The 16,143-nt window shown below is 46.5% G+C and overlaps 1 protein-coding gene across 2 annotated transcripts in view; it reads left to right on the top strand.

Annotated features, from left to right (window-relative positions):
• The window catches only part of LOC142571513 (high affinity cAMP-specific and IBMX-insensitive 3',5'-cyclic phosphodiesterase 8B-like), a 403,386-nt gene that overhangs the window by 205,311 nt on the left and 181,932 nt on the right, over positions 1-16,143 (top strand). The gene's annotated exons all lie outside the window — the stretch shown is intronic.

Genomic DNA, 16,143 nt, shown 5'->3' with positions numbered 1-16,143 from the left:
ACACACGCTTAGTCAATAAAAACAATTAGCTAACATTTAATTGTGTAGTTGTCGAGATGCCAATTAGGGACTCGTAGATAATGTTTCGGCATCAAGATATCAAGCGCACACCTGCTTAGGCGGGTGCTGGCGCGCGGCAGCTGCAACGCATCGGCGTTCTTGTTGTCAAATGGCAAGCTGACGTTGAAAAGCAGCGCCGGCACATAGACGCTCCGGGTGCTGAGCTCGTAGCGGCACCGGGTGGAGAACGCGGACAGGGGCCAGCGCTGAGATGGGCCGCGCAACATTACGTTGACGAAGGCGTACTCGCAGAGCTCTAGGTAGGCGTCCAACGGTCGCTGACTTCGGAACATCGGGACATTCTTGGCGTAGCGCTCGACGGCGTTCTTGTCCCTCACCCAGGACGGACCTAGAACCTTGAAGCGGGTCTTGGATACTAATGTTCGTATGGCTGCTCTTGAAGCGTGGTTGAAGTACGGAGATGCATCGATGCCGCGGAGGAATTCTTTTACAATATCCATGACAAGGTCAGAGAACTTCGTGGCGGAGGTGTGCAGGGCGAGTTCGGTGAACGAGCCGTAAAGAAAGAGATGCGACAGCGTCCTCTCCACAACACGAACGCACAGGTTCTGGCGCGGCACACTGGACCTCAGTTTGCCGTAAGCCAGCGTGCCGTAGAATTCCGTCAGCCCGGAACTTGGCAGGAAGGCTGACGTCTGAATCATGAACCGCACGCATAAGAAATTGATCACCGTGTGAGGCTCGGTCTTCTCGACTAGTTGTATTGTTTTCTTGACAAATGCCGGGGAAACGATGAGAATGTCTGAACCGGCTCCATTGAATATTGGGAGCCCATTCAGGGCTTCGGTTAGGAAGTCGAGCAATGGGGACGGAGAGACTAGAGTCTCGACCTTGAAGTTACCTGTGTCCCTCATCTCGTACAGTCTCTCGAGCTCGCTGGCAAACTTAGCGATATCCATGGTGTAAGCCGGTGGAACGAAACCTTTACGCAGTGCATTGACGGCAGCGAAGGCGGCGTTGGTGTAGAAACGAATGAGCTCGTTGACATCCACGCCCTCTGCGGTGCTTATCACTTCCGGCAATCCCACCGTCACGACCTCTTGGCTGGAAGTCGACGGCTGAGTGGCGACACTAACGTCCAGCAAGGCGGCTGTGCCCGAACGGCGTAGCAGCTTTCCCGCCAGCTTCCATACAGACATACTCCGGCGCACGGGAGGGGTCAGGGGGAAGCCTTCGAGAGACATATTGAACAGGACCTCGAGGAACGGGTTCCAGCCGTCGTCGTCGATGCGCTTGGCGTCCACGCACTTATCTAGCAGTGTACTCAGCGCCTGAACGTTAAGGCGTCCCGCTTGGGAGTCGTTCTTTAGCAAGGCGTACATTTTTTCTTCTATAATTGCGGCGTAGTCGTCGTCAAAGGAGAGGGATTCCTCCTCGGAAGCTGCGGGTGCCTGGTTGCTCCACCGGCGGCACACGAACATGTAAAAATCGTCGCACGGGCTCATGTCGTCCCAGGAAAGCAGGTGGCTCAGGTAAAAAGCATTCTGCATGCACGTCGGTGTCGTGCACGTGGACGGCTGCAGGAAAGTGAGAGCAGTCTTCCTGAACGGCACGACGACCATGGTGAGTACGCCGATGGCTACCCCGAGCAGCAGCAACGCGACCGGGTACAGCAGCCATTCTCGGTTGGCCGGAAGAATCCGCAGTCCGTCGACGGCGACGCCCTCCGTAACGCCGGCTTGGGCCGATCCGCGAACGCTGGCGCCGTCGTTCGGGGGAGCTCCGGTTTTTGAGCCTTCTACCACTGCGTCCTGCCGTTTCGGCGGACACTCGATATCTGTGAGCTCCCCGGCGGCGCCCTGGCTCAGCACGGTGGCCGATGGCAGAGAAGCCGCGGGCTGCACGTTCACTTGCTGTCCGCTCGTCGTGACAGGCGAGACTTCGCTTCCGGCGACGACTTCGGCAGGCGCTTGGTGTTCGGAATGTGACCACTCCCGCGTGTCGGGTGATTTTGCTCCGGAATGGGAAAAGAGGTCAGAGGCACAGCTTGGCTGGTAAACTGGGCTCGAGGGTCTCGGTGTGGCGGGCGGGGTGGACGGGGCATACCTTGAGTGCGTGGTACTATTAGGTCCGCCATGTCCAACGAGTGACTGCGCGTTTGTTCCTTGGAGAGGCTGGTACTTATACGGTGGAAATTCTGGATCCGGCACTTCATCGATGTAAGTCGACTGGAGTCCAGGCAACTGCTGCTGTTGCTGCCGCTGCTGTTGCAGCTGCTGGTGCAACTGCTGCTGCTGCATAGCGTACAGCCTAATGCACTGCTGGTACGCGCTGAGCATACCCTCGGCCTCGGAGGCTTGCGTGGTGTAAGCCGAGCGCTGCCCGTATGAGTCTTCCGCGTCTGTAGTCTCCGTTGCCAAGGGGCTCGAAGAGCATTCCGTGGGCTGCAAGAGGTCGCTGCTGCGGACGCCGTCGTTGTAAGTTACGTTGGAACCATACCGCGACGGTCCAATGGCCAACCGTACCTTGAGCGGAGTCCGGCGACCACGCTTGCAAGACGTGGCGTCCGTGGATGACGGGTTCCATTTGGTACTGGTCGCCGAAAGTGGGTCGCCCGAGTCGCTAAAGCTGCATGGCTCTGATGAGGTGCTCCCATGTTTGTCCATTGGCGTCAGCTTTTTCAAGCCTAGCTGTTAAGCCGTCTAGCGGCAGTGGTCGTGGCTTTCGAAGACGTTTGGTGGTCGTTCTGCACGTTCGCACGCGGTTTCCGATGTTGATGATGATGCTGAGTCTTAAAATCATGGCGTGCATACCCGCGAAGGTGAATGGGCCATACAGCCTGACATTTAAAGAGACTACAAACAGGTGCCAAAATAAGAAAGGAAAAACAAGAATGATTCCTTATACGGGATCTCAAGAGTATACTAAAGCAAGTCACAATTCGAAGATCCTGCGACAAGAATAACGATATCGCAGCATATACAGACGGAACCCTGGCAACGCCACTGCCTTCGCGAACGGCTTTTTTTACTTCTTCACTTCAACAGCATGGCTTACACCGTCCTAAGCACATGCATCTTTTTCTTCTCGTGTCCACGTGCTTGCCTGACAGTTTATCGCAATTAGCGGAGGTTAGACCTCGTTTTCTTCTTCTTTTATTTATTTTTTGCCTTGAAGAAAGAAAACACTACATATTGACATTACGAACCTTGCTGGCACGAGTTCTCAATGAACGTCGGACATATCTACAATTTTCGTGCAAATTTTTTACCATGCGTTCAATAAATCTTATCTTTGAACAAAAATTTGTTCCAGTATATTCCTTGGTTTCGTTTTCACTTCGACCACGTGTGATAGGAGGGTGACGTCGTCTACTCTCGCTAAGGCAGACGACGTTATAGATTTTCTAGGCAAGCAAGAGAATTCGCGTCGAAAAATGAGATGTCTGTGCAAAGACTGAAATGGTTTGATCAATATTCAAAGGCAATTTCTCTTTATTGCTTCTCGACTTGCTATTCTAATAGTGGAAGTCGACGCGGGAACGCTTCTGCACAGAAGCAATTAATAAATCATCAGAATTTCTAGCAAATTTCCAACTCAGTGCGCAACGTCTACAAAAGGTTTTCGCAGTAAATGTTTTTTGCATGAAAGATTTTTGTAATCGCATGAGCACAACTGCGTTTTCGATCGCTATTGTTTAGACTGCGCATGTTTGACGACTACTTTCTTTGTGCAGGACTCATTGGAGACACAAATGCCTTGTGTAAGTTAATTTGGCCAAAACAGAAAAAAAAAGACACTGCCTGTTACAAAAGAAGATTATGCGCAGCGTCACTAACGCCGCTTGTTCAGTTTAACGAAACACTTCTTTTACTTATATTTAGGATACATTTGCCATAACGAATGCCTCGATTACAGATGGACTTATGACTCCGATATATAAATAAAGGTGGATCAACTGAAAACGGAACTCTCGGAGTTGTGGACATCGAATTGTATCATATATTTTACCTTGTTTGACGTTGAGTACCATTATGGAGAAGTGCTGACAGCGTTCTTTTATTGCGTGCCCGTAGTGTCCATGGATATTATGTTTAAATAAGCATGGTTCATACCATTTTCTGAGCACTACTCCGTTTTCATTTGATCCACCATTCTACAATATGGTCTGTTAAGGAATGGTGCATTGGCGTACATGTAATGTTTCTTTTTTTCTTTCTATTGGATCAGTAGTTCCGGGCGAACTTCATTTGACCGCCTTTCGTCTGACTGGTGTCTACAAACAGGCACAAAGCTCTCGCACAAAATGTGCTTTCATAACGTTGCAGCTGCTCTGGTTAGAACTCGACGTCTCGTTAAGTCCTGAAGCGACACATCATGAGTGCTTTCGTGAAGTTCAAGGCAAGAGCTCAAAATGTTATCGGTTAGTTTATTTTGCTTCTTTTCTTTCTGAACGGTGTAAAATTCGCTCTTTCGAGCACTGTGACAATGCCTACCAGCTAACTCAGACCTAACCACTTCTAATGATCCTTCTTTTTTACACGTATGATAATGAAAAAAGCATGCATAAGCGAGCAAGTCAACTCGCTTGTTACTTACCTGTCGTTTCCTGCGCGAAAAAGTGAAAGCAGCGCTAACAAAAGGTAACTGTTTAATCTTTCACTGTCGCTTATCTCCTACACACTGACCACAGTTTCCAGCTCCTCCTGCAAGCATGTCTGCGTAACATGAGGCCCCCTTTTCGTGTGTTCCGGCTGCACTCGTTTATCTGCGTGCGGCACCGGCCTGCTCGCGTGTGCTGTACTTCAGTAAAACCGCACAGTGTCGTGGAAGCTGTTGTGTTTCAAGCCAGAATTGTGGGGCGAATCCACTAAGCCGCCTTCACCTATAAGAAGACTTTGTGATAGGCTATGACTGTCTGCATCGTGAATGGCCATGTAAGCGTCATTCACGCGCCATTTTTAAGAGAGTAAATTCTGTCTCCAATTGCGCCTAACGCTTGCTCTTGCGCTATATGCACGGGGTTTAGCGAAGCCGGCGGGGTATTAGTGCGCTTCTTTATTAAGAATATTTCGCGTTTAGGAGGGTCTCTCTTTGTTTTCCCTTAGGTTGCATGTCCTGTCTTCAGTGAGTGTGCAGATATAGTGCGACCAATTAACGAGCTTTGTCTCTCTTGTCGCATCTGAACATGTTAAGCGAGCAAAACAAAAGAAGAGAGAGAAGGATAAGGGGGGGGGGGGGGGGTCTTTTGTTCGGCACTGGCGCGCTCCTCCAAAGTTCGAGGGTCGACCGGCTCAGCTAAATTTTATTACTGCCAGCGAAGCAGGAACAGAAAAGAGAGGCAAGAGAAAGAAAAGAGGGGCGTTTTCCTCTTTATTTTATTTTCACTGACGGTAAGAAGATTAGAGAAGCTGCCTTTAGATAACGTGAATCGGGAGCTCAAGATAAAATATTCCGAAGGGCCGACAGAAGATCAGGAGGTATCTCTTAGGATAACATGCGTGCATACGATGTCCTAAGTAGAGATGGAAACTAATTATTACTTCATACGATAACATTTATGCTGCACCCTCACGGATCATCAGTGCTCATAAGGAACGTTAATTCGTGATGTTCAAGTTTAATTTCACCTCGTAATTTCCTGGCTAACTTGCAATGCTTGTTATGCTTTTGTAGATTTTGAATGCGGCTTAATCCGCAAGGCTTGTCTTTTCTGATGCATTGTGTCATTTACTTCCCGGTGACGTCCTCTTATTCGCACCATCACTCGATTCGAGAGTCGAGGGCTGGAGTGAGTCTTTCCTCTCGTTTTTCTTCCTCAGGTCAAGCACGATATCGTCAATATTACAGCGCTGCCTTTTTATCGGCCAGGCAGAAACTCCTTCTCGATATGTCAAAAAGGCCGAGCTTAAATATTAAAGCCATAGCGAATTCTTTACTGAAAGCCTGCAGAGTTGGGTCTAAATTATTGTATTAGCTAACATGCACCATTCATTTACTGTTCACCGAAGTGATATTCAACGCTGCTCTCCACGAAAAGGACGGAGTCGTTGTGGAATGCATCCGCGAAATCCGTCATGGAAGGATAATGTGGCTCGTAACAACAATAATAATAGAACAAATAAAGTAATGGTGCTCGCGTGTACACGCACGTTTCGTTTTTTTTTTTTTGCATTTCCTTTGTCTGAACTCATCTTCCTTCCATATTGCAGGGATGCGTTGTGCCCTTCCTGGTGACGGGTACCATCTATAGCCCTTTTCATTTCTTCTCTCTATGATCGTTTTATATATGCAAACCTAATAATACTAACCTGCCTTTCCCGCCGTTCTCACCAAGGACCTTCTTGCATTATACACAGCTTTATTTGGCAAATGTTTGCGTGCTGAAGAACTGTTTGTGACTGGTCGACCGGATCATGTTCTAAGAATTGCTCTAGCGGGCTAACTGTTTTCGTGAACGCGGGCATTTGACACTCATTCACGAAGCATTTCGTACGCTGTAGTTCGTGTGAACAGGCCCTGTCGATTTTGACAACGACCATTTCAGTAGCGATATAACAGCCGGACACTTGCAAACACTTCTTGCAAGAAAAATAATTTGTGAATTCGGCTCACCTGACTTGTTCAGTGGGCATTTCATATACGCTATACGAGTTCTTAAGGCGAGAAATCGGATAATTGTGGTACCAAACAATTAGGGAAAGCAGTTGGCCAGTCGGAAACAGTCCTTACAAGCTAAGAGTTTTGAGCATTCTTTACTTGGTCAGCTTGTGCACCACCCGGATCATCAACATGGATCAACAAAAGCATTGTAGAGCGTTAGAATAGAAAAAAAATAAAATATGGGGTTTTACGTGCCAAAACCACTTTCTGATTATGAGGCACGCCGTAGTGGAGGACTCCGGAAATTTCGACCACCTGGGGTTCTTTAACGTGCACCTAAATCTAAGTAGACAGGTGTTTTCGTCCCCATCGAAATGCGGCCGCCGCGGCCGGGATTCGATCCCGCGACCTCGAGCTCAGCAGCCTAACACCATAGCCACTGAGCAACCACGGCGGGTAACGTTAGAACAGGGACTATGGAAAGGGGACGCATTTTTCTGTTGTCCCTTTTCTGAAGTGCTGCAAAGCTTTCGCTATATTCACTACTCACTAGCCCAACATCCCTTTGATTGAGTATAACAGTTGATAATTACAAGTTCATCGGAAATACCCAGCGCCAGGAGAAGCTAAGCAGCTTCAGAGAGGTCGGAGCGCAGTCACTTGCTTTTCGCTGGGAATCCTTGCCATGTACCTGCAATAGCAATTATCCCGAAATCAGGACAGAGAGTTACCGCCCATTCGCACTACTTTTACTTCCGGTTGAATTAGCTGCAATAGATGATTTCGGAACTACGCTAATGCAAATCCTGACTCTAAGAATGGCACGCGAAAACTTGTCTGTCTGTCCTTCCGTCTGTCTTCCTCTCACTCTAACTTCGTACCCAAGCTGACGAGTCATGCTGCGGCGAGTGCAACTTATCATATCGCGTGTTTTTCTTACGCCAAAAGTTTGAAATGTTTTCTTTATCCTTCAAGGGTATACTTAAGATGAGGCTGTCATAGTACATTTAGCCTTGCTTTAAGTTTCAAACAGAATTCATATATATTCCTCAAAACTTCTTGGACAAAACGTTGCTTTTTCGCCTAGGCCATTCAATACAATTATTTTTACTGCCATTTGCATAACTTCGGCGAATTCCGATAGTCAGATACTTAATGCCTACTTACTTATGCATTGCTTTCGGTACGAGCATTACATTATCATAGCTCATGGGATGGCGGATACAGGGTTATATAATATATATCGCAACTAGTGAGATGAGTAAAACGCTCACCACTTAAATAAATTGGGGGTGCGAGAAAAGAAGTAATTTTCTTTTCTTTGCGCCTCGTATTCTCTGCGGAGCACGGCCTGAATTACCGGCCAGCACAAAAAGCACGACATGTGTTACGGAAAACAGCGTTAAAGACCAGGGTCGGTAGCGGCGCGTATGTAGGGGGTACAAAGCTTTGGGAAGCACGGAGGTATCACACGAACGGGCTGCACGCTCAGACGCACCATGTCGAGTTCGAATCGTAATGCGCGACTGCGGTGTTCATCATGTTGCCACAATCACGCAAGCACGAAAATCAATTGACGCCTTGAAACTACTACACCGCATTTTAGGGCATGAAACAGTGTTGAACATTGTGCATCGCATTACCGAAATCATAAAGGGCAACTACAGTGAATGAAGGAGGACGAGGAAAAACTTCATTTTCGCCAGTCTTTATAATTAGGTGAATTACTTTTCTTTCCTTCATTCACTGTATATACGTACGGTGAAGGAAGGAAAGAAGAATGTATTCCGTGAGCGGAAAGCTTAGATAAATGTTACCGCATCACTGCTTTTTCTCTTCTTGTAGGATAAAAAAGCAGAACGTAAAAAAAAAAAGAATGGCGAATCTCAAGCATTATGGTGAGCTTCATGCTTCAAGAGCCATTTACGCGGGATGACGTTGGACAGTAAGAAGTCGTTGAGAATGATCAATACACGTAGGTATTATCATTAACTCGTACATGTGCTCAGTGTAGCTCGACTCCCTCCCTCCCTCCCTCTCTCTTTCCCCCTTTTTTCCAAGAAAAATTGTCTTAATGTGCAATATATTTTTATTCTCACATCTTACTGCAGTCCATCACTTATTCTTGCTCCCAAAGTAAGCTCTTTAGTTGGACTGTGTCATGCACACGTTTTAAAGGAAAGCGCACACGCTAGGAGACGGGCGAGAGACAGCTCCCGCGAGAGAAATGTGGCTGGAAGTTCTCGGTCCGTATTGATCGGCGAGGCAGCGGCGCTCCCGCAGCGCCTTCGCTCCCTGCGGGATCACACGCGCAGGGGCGGGGGGGGGGGGGGGGGGGGGGGACAGCGAGTGCGGCACAGTGACGCCTGGGGACACAAACCCCTTAGCTGGTTTGCGCGGCAGATTCTGCTCGGTTGGAAAGCCGTCCCGCGACGTTGTCCCTCGCTACTCAGAGCCTCGTCGTCCGCCTACGTGCCAGCCGCGGCTAGCTTTGTTTTCTTTCCGATTTCCCGGAGCAGATTTCTCGAGTCTCGGGCAGCCAGCAATCGGCTTCTGCGAGCGGACACGAAGACCAGGTGGCCATCGCCTCATCCCGCTAGCTCATCAGCCTTCGAGCGATGCGCATCACACTTTTTTTCCTTTCTCGCCTCGCCACCATCTGCTCGTGGCCCTAATGTGCTCATCCACCCCCCCCCCCTTTTTTTTTTCTTCTTCTGAAGATCTGCTCGGGTCGCTTGCCTTCTTTGCGTTCTCTACAAAGCGGAGCCCTCGTCTCCCCTCTTTCATCACCTCCCTCCTAAAGAAATCAGATATTTATCTAGTTTAACCTATTACTGACCATAGACAACCAGCGTGGAACGTGGAAGGCAGTCATCTGCGTGGTTGTGTGCGTGCGCGCCTTTTATTGTCTCCTCTTGGTCGCTAGGCTGTTGCGTCTCACATCAAGGCTTTCATGCTCCGACGAGGACAAGTTCCCTTTGCGAAACGTTGGTTGCAGCCTGAGACACCACTTGCTCGAACACTGTCGATTACTCGAAGTCTCTATCTTGATGTGAAAGTCTCTTTTGTTTAGATTGCTGATGCGAGTAAACTATGAGTATGTTCTGTGCCAATCCTCTTCTTTCAGCGGCCAATGGGAGTTTCAGCCACTCACTCGACAGACTGTTCTCGGGAAAAGAATAGGAAATATGCTGGGATCCCAGCCGAGATGTTTTTGTATGCATAATGCCACTAAAGCTCCGCTGTACGCATTCTTTAAAGCAGTTTAAACACCGCCGGTGACCATGTTGCGAACATTCCTCCACAGTTATGTGCGCACAAACTCGGTTTCTTTCTTATCCTCTCTTCCCTCGGCCTAGATAAGTCAACGGAGGGCCACTTCTAGGATAACCACCCTGCATTTTCTTACTTTGTCCTTCTCGCTTTTCCATCGCTTTGCTCTCGCCAGTTATCCAGCTTATGCTTTTACGTTAAACGGTTACCATTTCTGGAGAATGTCTGTTCCTCCTGCTTTGACGCCTGTGCAGGTAAACTTCGCGTTGGAAAAAAAGGAAGATAGCTGTTGTGATGAATGTGTGAAAAAAAAGGTAGAAGATTTACTAGCAAGTCTTGATGTGTGACCAGACACGTGCAATGACGGGATTTCTTGCCGCAGTGTTGTGCCTCTGGTGACGGCGAGCTTCCAGGAGCAGCGCAGCTTTACATTTGTGCCTCCTCACAGCCTAAACTTGCCTTCAGTGTTCGCCAGAAACATACACTGTTTGCCACGGCTTTTGAATCGAACGTCAAAACAAAATATTGTCACAATATGGCAGCGCTATTGGTGGCGCAGGGCTGAAGCGCTGCACGGGCTAAAGAACCGAGTGCGCCAAGCTCCTAGCTGTCGTCCATCTGCAGTCTTAGGGGAGTTAGACATGCCTGACAAGGTTGCGAGGCTAGAATGTACGCTTAACGCTTAGCATGCTTAGGCTAGCACGCAAGCAGTGTGGGCCGCTGGAAAATTGCGTGCCGTAAAATGAAACGACAGATAGTTGTTTAATAACTGGCGACAATATAAGAAGTTTGGCTACTCATGGGCCCGCAGTACCGAAATTGTAGCTAACACACACATATTTAAAAAGAAATACAAGAGATCACAGTATAAATAGAAGAATAAAAATAATCAAAAGCTTTAATCCATAATCGCATAGAGTCAAACTTCGTTAATACATCTTGTAAAGGTACAAAGGTCCTGATGTAAACTATGTAATAATAATGATAATAATAAGCTATGTAGATGCCTAGTATAGAGACAAGCACAGTTGTTCCCGGCTTGTGTATCGGTCGAGCCAGAGGAATGAAAAAGAAAATTTCGCACGTGCTTTCTGTCGAAATCCAGTGCCAATATTCGGACAACGAAGTGGAAATAGAGGCTTGATGATTTTGTTGAATCACTTCTTTTTTTATTTCCAATACTGTTAAAACATCCTTGACAGGCTGTTACAGAGTGAGAGAAGAAACATTTCAAACACATTCACATAAAAAGCATTTCCAGCCTTTGATGACACATGTAGGTGGAGTGGCACCCTTTGAACACATTGGCGTCGAGTCTGTTCCATTCGACAATGGTTCGAATTAGACATGAGAACTTGAATGTGTCAAGCCTTGGTGTGTAACACCGAATGGCATGGGGGTGACTGGTACGAGCTGACACTCGTACTGGACGTCGTAGACATACGCCTCGATCTATTTTCAAGTTTTCATTATGAAGCTCGTACAGGAATTTCACCCGCGCTACTTTTCTTTGCTGAGACATTGTTTTCTGTCGTAGCACAAAAAAAAAAATAAACCTGGCCCCCAAGCTCTGGACTCATGTACTAATTTCGGTTTGACTGTGAGGGTCCTAAGCGATACCTGCATATTCCAGTGCTGGCTTTGCTACAGTAGTATATGCCGCGAGCTTGACATTGGTAGTGGCATTGCGTAGCCTCCTTTTTAGGAAACCAAGCTTACTGTGGGCGGTTCCACAAATGTTCTCAATATGTTTTTCCCACCTCAAATTATCAGTAACAGTGACTCCGAGATATTATACATGCTTGGAACGCTTGATTTCTTTCTGATTATGGGTATATGGATATTGTAGGGGAGATTTCTTACTTTTATTTGTCATACAGGTAGTTCTTTCAAAATTGATTTTCATTCCCAATGTAATACAGCAGTCGTTAGTAGCTTTCACAGACTCATTCAAAATTATTTGTCACTGACACTTCTCACACAACAAAACAAAACGCAGTCATCCGCGAACAATCTCATATCAACCACTGGATGGGCACCCACTGCAATATCATTAATATACAATAAAAATAAGACAGGTCCCAAAACTCACCCTTGTGACACACCGGTCGACGCGGGCAATGTAGATGAATGGCTTCCAGATATTTCAACAAATTGGTACCGGTTGTGCAAGTAGACCTGAACCCACTTAATTATCTGAGAATCCACACCAAGGTTACACATTTTTTTACATCAGTTTCATATGACACACTGTCGGAAGCCTTTGACAAGTCTATTGTAACCATATCTATTTGCTTCCGGGATTTAATTGCTGTTGCAAAGCTATGTAGTGTTTCGAACAGTGGAGTTACTGTCAACAGGCCCTTTCTAAATCCGTGTTGTTTGCTTTAAAACAGGGTATTGTTTTCTAGATATTTTACTAAGTGCTTTGCAATCACGTGTTCCAGAATTTTACATGACGTACAAGTGATTGAAATGGGACAGTAATTATCTACAAAGAGCTTATTGCCTACTTTAAAGACTGGCACCACTCTCGCTAGTAGTCGCGCGATTCATTTCCTTCGCGGAGTGACAAGTTAAATATAATAGCCAGAAGCCTTGATACCCAGTCACAGTAGCGTTTTAAGAATTCACTGGCTATCAAATCAGCACCTGGAGATTTCTTTGTGTCTAATTTGAGAAGCAGTGCCATTATGCGCTCTTTTGAAGTACCGTGGCTGCTTTCATCACTCGATTGTCGAGTTAGCTCCAAAGCATCTTTATTCTTTGGAATGAAAACAAATGTGAAGAACTGATTAAATGCTTCTGCAACCAGCTTAGATTCACTACACGTTATCCCCATTCAAGGTTGCACTTTTACTGCTCTTTTGGAATCACTCATGTAACCCCAAAAATATTCTGCGGCGGCGTTGCCTTGTGTTCGGACAGAGTATTGGTCATAGAAAAATTCAGAGCCATTCCAAGGTGGATGACAAACGCAGCTGTATATATGGTGACAAATATGTTGATAATAAATATGATGAAAGTAAATATGTTGACTGAAAATAAAAGACGCCTACCTCAATGAATTTCGTTCTTTAACGTTTTTTTTTGTTGCCTTATTATATTGGTATACTCAGTGCAATTTTATTTTTAACCTTATTTTGTTAACTTTTTTATTTATTATTTGGTCACCAAGGCGACTATCGCTTTATGATCGCTGTGATACACGGCCAGTGGCTCTGTGGCAACACTGGAAAGGTTCTTGGCCAATGTGAGGTCTATACAAGGCCGATGACGCGTCGTGGACGCACTGACGTTTGTGTAACATTGAATGCCCAACCTTTCCAAGAGAAACGCCACGAACCACTTTCCGTCTGTTCGAGACACGTCTGTGTTGAAATCACCCACAATTACGATGGGAGTGGAGTCTGAAGGGTGATGCAACCTGAGGTGCATACGCTTGGCGTTTGCGCGAAGATCTTCGTCCGTATTACGTGCCGCCCGCCGTCGCCCCCCACATGCCCGCTTCTGTTCGCGATGCTGCGCTTCGTAGGCGCGCTGTTCTTTCGCAGTCCTCACCTCACGCGGCCTACCCATTGCACGGGTAGATGGGAACTCGGATTGGTTACGTGGCTTGCCTATAGAGCCCGTGACGTGAAACCGCAATTCATACTAAACAGTGTCTATGACGGTTTAAATGTTTTTATTGCGATATTTTTTATCACGATACGTTTTAACACTTCTTGCGATTAAGCGCAGCTGGGACGCGCCCTGCGATACGCTTTTGCTTTACGCTTTAGCTCTTTTAACTCGTGCGGGGGGGAGGGGGCATATTTTTTGTGTACGCACGCAAACGCCATAACCTAGCATATAACAGCTACACTCCAAAACATGCGAGCTTTTTTAGCTCACTGCACAGCTCAGAACTTAAGTTTGCAATCACTCCAGTGTTTTTGGCGTGTCCTTACGCGCACGGCGCAGTCGCCGTTTGAGATGGATAATATTCCGCGTTACCCACGAATTGGTTTTTTTTCTAAGCGCTTTGTCCTTTGGGGTCAAACACGCGATAAACAATCTTGTACGGTAGATTTGAAATATTTCCAAAGCTGGTCAATATCATTCGTTGTAGCAACTATGTCAAGCGCTGTCTATACTGTACTATTTAAATTGTACACTTTTGTTGATGGATAGCTTGCCAAACGTTTGTTATTGAGTTTAAGAGTGTTACGATAACTTTGTGGTCTGAAATCCCTTGTGCGACATTGTTTTCACTCCAAAGAAATTAAATTGGGGGTTTTACGTGCCAAAACGGCGACTTGATTATGAGGCACGCTGTAGCGGGGCACTCCGGAATGATTTGGACCACCTGGGATTCCACTACGCGCACCTAAATCTAAGTACACGGGTGTTTTCGCATTTCGGCCACATCGAAATGCGGCCGCCGTGGCCGGGATTCGATGCCTCGACCTCGTGCTTTGCAGCCCGTGTTTTCATGCTGAAAGGATCCTTGGAATAAAAACAGTAAGTCAAGCAGTGAGTGTCAGGTCCCTTGAACTCACGTTGGCTGGTTAACAGTTTGTATAATAAGCCGTACTTCAACACTGTTTTGAACATGCTTCCAGCATGCATCTTACCTAAAGATCCTGAAATTCTATCATCCCAGCCCACGCCATGTAGGTTAGAATTTGCAACTAATATTATTTCACTTCTGCTGTTTGCCATATTTGATCAGTGGTCATCGAGTCTGTCAAAGACGTCCACTGAGTTTCCCAGAGGCCTGTAAATAGCGCCAACAATTAACGGTATGTTATTCATGAATAACCTACACCACACATTTTCACATCCGTGTCCTCTCAGTAGTGGTTCATATTTCAGTCCTTCTAATTAAGTAATGCGACACCACCACCCTTCGTCTGCCTGTCGTTACGAAGCCATTGTAGGACGAGGAAACACATCGGCGTCCGCAACATAAGGAAGCAACCAGGTCTCAGTAGTGGCAGTCAGATCGGTTTCATGTAGTAACACCAAACTCACTAATTGTTCACTATTGTAAACAACATTTCGTGCATTACCTTTTAGTCTGATCTCATAGGGTTTTTGACGTCACTCAATGTGGGAGGAAACATCGTTTTAATTGCTTGCAAGCTTCACTCACGAATTGGACCAGAAGTCCCACATGTAAGCGAGGCGGTTTACATAAAGTTTGTCACCGCGGACTAGCTTCACCTTGGGGACCATTGCTTTTGTCTTCTTGCGCAGAGCGCCAAAGCAACGTTCTTTTTTCAAGTGTTTCACGTGAGTAGTCATCGGAAACACTAAAATTTGTTGCTTTTAGTTCGCTGCAATTTTTGAATATAGCTATTTTTTTTTAGTCATATAGCCTAACAATTATGGGCCTGTTTTTTTTTCTTTTTTTTTTCATTTGAACCATTAGGTAAATTAACTCTACCAATGATACAGTGATGCCAATGGTTTCGGAGAAAATTTCCTCCAACACTTCTTTTTTTTAAACATCTTTTCTTGTTTCATTATTGCCATAAGCGACGCCGAAAACAATAAGGTTATTTCTTCGACCGCTATCCACCAATTCAATCAGCCTTTGCTGTTGTTGTTCGACTGTGCACTGAAGGCATTGGACCGTACATTTGAGGGCTGTTAATTTAGCGGATAACTCAGGAAGAGATTCAAACTTGCCTTCGATACTGGACCGTTCAGCCTTCGTCAGCCTTTGCTTATCTATAATTAGTTGCAATAGCTCTTCGTTTGTTGGCCCCGGACTGGTCTCGACGTTCCCAGAAGGCAGGATAGAGAAAGGCGACCACAAAAAGCTGAAGGTTCCAAAAATACTTGCAGGGAGCGGCACTGGAAAAAGAAAAACTATTTGTGCGAAAATGCGATACAGAGGCGTGGTATCCAACCTGTAAGATAATCCAGGCATGCTTGAACGACACGATCGCTGCTGTATGCCGCTCCCACTCAGACTAGTTATACGGCAAGTCTTAACGAAACACGCGCAGTGTACACAGAACAGCGCGGTGGTTTGCAACTGGATTATTTGCTGCCGTATTCACCTGACGCTTACAGGTGAACACGAATAAAAACGCGCCTATATTGCTGGTTTACTCGTATATCGACTATAACCCGATGTACGCAGCACAGAACATTGCTGTGCCGACGCTTGCGTTTGGCGTAAGTACGTGTTAGATGCATGCAACTAGTGCTTGCGCGGTCGGCGCATGCGTCTGCTAAGGAAGCGTTCGCTTG

This window comes from Dermacentor variabilis, chromosome 2, assembly GCF_050947875.1.
Source record: "Dermacentor variabilis isolate Ectoservices chromosome 2, ASM5094787v1, whole genome shotgun sequence".
NCBI lineage: Eukaryota > Metazoa > Arthropoda > Arachnida > Ixodida > Ixodidae > Dermacentor > Dermacentor variabilis.
This window is presented reverse-complemented; position numbering and strand designations above follow the sequence as displayed.